This window comes from Humulus lupulus, chromosome 3 (assembly GCF_963169125.1).
Source record: "Humulus lupulus chromosome 3, drHumLupu1.1, whole genome shotgun sequence".
Classification (NCBI taxonomy): Eukaryota; Viridiplantae; Streptophyta; class Magnoliopsida; order Rosales; family Cannabaceae; genus Humulus; species Humulus lupulus.
The window spans coordinates 22994977-22997625 of record NC_084795.1 but is presented as its reverse complement, the minus strand read 5'-3'; the positions used below and the strand labels follow the sequence as shown (position 1 = coordinate 22997625).

The following is a 2649-nucleotide window of genomic DNA, read 5'->3' as shown; positions in this document are numbered from 1 at the left end:
AATAAGGATAACAAGTGCATTTTTATAATTAAACGAGAACACCTTTTCTTAAAAAAAAAAAAAAAGAGTTATTTTGAACAGTCAATTGTATCTACCATCTATTCCACCACAACTAGAATTCATTAGAATTCATTACAAAACAGGTTTGCCTTTCTTCATACTCATTCCCCACTTTGCTCAACCCCAAAGATGTATAGTCATACCTTTCTCCTTTATATTTTCATTTGCTAAATAGGTTTCTCTTCTTCTACATTTTTCTTTTAATGACTTGTTTATGTTCAACCAAACTTCTAACCCAAACTAACACACACTGCATACACTACTACAAAAAAAGGTTTTTAGGGCTCGCGGAGCGCGAGTTCTCTATTTGAGAGCCTTAGAAATGCGAGTCCTAAAAAGTTTTACTTTTCATTTTTAAAAAATGAACTGGTAGCCAAAGCTCCCGCTGGAGTTTCGGCAACAGCGGCAGTGCCACCACCCTACGACGGTGGTTCGAGAAAACAATGATTGGCTTTCGAAGACTAAGGCTCGGGGAACGTCGTGGTGGTGATGGTTCTTCGTGGAATGGAATGTGGTGGCCAAATTGGAGGCAAAAAGTTTCGGACTCCATAGATTCCGACGAATACCAAAAATGAAATCCAGCGACGTCTAACCCGATCCTTGGTCGGGTTTCGCTCGCATGACAGTGTTGAGTACAATGGTGGTGGTGGTTTGACTCACAATGACCCAAGGTGGTCGGAATCTCATCAGAAACTTTGGGAAAACCCAAAACCGCAGGCTCTGTTGTTCATCTTAGGTGGCGCGTGAGGGCTTGAGCTCGCGAGGGTCGAAGCTTCGGTGGCCTTCAAAACTCCCTGGCTGGCGCGTGTTGCTGGTGGCGGCGGGGAAGGCGACAGTCAGGCTCTGCAAAGTATCAGGCAGGAGAGAGGGAAGAAGAGTTCGGGTTGTGGGAGAGAATCCAAGAGAGAGGAGAGAGAAAGATGAGGGGGCTGAGTGGAAGATAAGGTTTTTTTTTAATTTAGTTATTAATAAAACCTTAATTTGTTTTTAGGACACACATCAGTTTTTATGGCTCGCGTTGCGAGTCCTAAAAGATATTCTTCAAGGACTCTGAACACGAGTCCTAAAAAGTCCAGGAGATTAGAGGGAATTTGTGATTTTTTAAAATTCAAACTTTTAGGACACACATAAGTTTTTAGGATTGCAATGAGTGTCCTAAAAATATTATTTAAGGACTCGCAATGAGTGTCCTAAAAGTCCAGGAAGTGTTTGTTAAAAAAAAATTCAAGCTTTTAGGACACACATAGTTTTTAGGACTCTCTCTCCGAGTCCTAAAAAGTCTAGGAGCTTTTTTTAAGACTCGCATCTAGGTGAGTGCCCTAAAAAAGTGTCCTAAAAATGTGTTTTTGTAGTAGTGATAATATATATAATTTTTTTTTAAAAATCTGGAAAAGGAAAAAAAGTTTTAGAAAAAAAATTAAGAGAGTAATTATAGAAATCATTACCAAAACTAAAGTTTCAAACCCATATTGGAATGCAAAGCCCAATGCATGTTCATTTGATATAGTTTTCTAGACTACATTGTGCTTCATATAAACAATATATTCAACTACTCAGATCCAAGTGCATGTTCATCATCTCTATTGCAATACCAACAAATAACCATATTATAAATGATTTTAAAAAAATAAGAAAAATTAGATGTAGATTATGCTTATAGATCTCATTAATTAAGAGATTCAGGTCTCACAGATTTCATGCCATCATAGGAAACTACCAAAATCTATCAAAATATACACATAGAACTAATCAAAATCGATAAATTGAAAAATAGGCTAGAGGCCCATATATATATATACTTGAAAGTAGCAAAGCTTCTGCAAATCCCACCCAGATCCTGCAAATCCAATGACCAAATCCAAAAAATTAAAACCACCAAAACCGATACATATATGTATATAATCCCAAAGGAACCCATTTTGTAAAAGACAAAAATAAGAAAATATATATGCGTACCAGTTCTGAACGGACTCGGCATTGGGTCTGGGTTCAAGAATGGAGTTGAGTTGAAGGCCGGTTTGGGTTCAAGCTAGGAGATCATCTCGACTCTACTTTCAGGGAGAAGAGGCATCTGGGCTCGACTTTTGGGAGGGAAGAGGCATTTGGGCTCGGCTTGACTTTAGGTGATCATCACGTGGTTCACATCTGGTTCGCCTAGTTTGCGTTGGATTGCAAAGGAGAGGCTCGACATAGGGAGAGAGATAGAAGAGGAGGATGGATCGGCATAGGGAAAGAGAACAAAGGATAGGAGAGGTGTAGGGAGAGAGAATAACGAGAGGGATATTGCAAAGGAGAGGAGAGGCGTAAGGAGAGAGAACAGCGAGAGGGAGTTGTGAGGTGGAGAGACTCGAGGTAGGGATATTGCAGAGAAAAAGCAATTTTATGATTGAGAGTTAGGGATTCGAGATTCATTTGGGGATATGTTGCAGTGACAACTAATATTACAGGCAACTTTCACAATATTAGGGGAGATGCGTCGCCCCTAATATTTTTTACCAAAATAACACACCGTCAAATTTTCCCACCCAGTTCTAGTCAAACTATCTCACTATTAGGCGCGACTACTATAATATTAAGGACGACTAATGA

The 2649-nt window shown here is 39.4% G+C and overlaps 1 non-coding gene across 1 annotated transcript; it reads right to left on the bottom strand.

Annotated features, from left to right (window-relative positions):
* Positions 1 to 1554: 1554 nt before the first annotated feature.
* On the bottom strand, positions 1555 to 1642 carry LOC133828443 (small nucleolar RNA snoR118). The gene has a single exon (XR_009891053.1). It is a non-coding gene; the product is annotated as a small nucleolar RNA snoR118 (small nucleolar RNA).
* Between the last annotated feature and the right edge of the window lie 1007 nt (positions 1643 to 2649).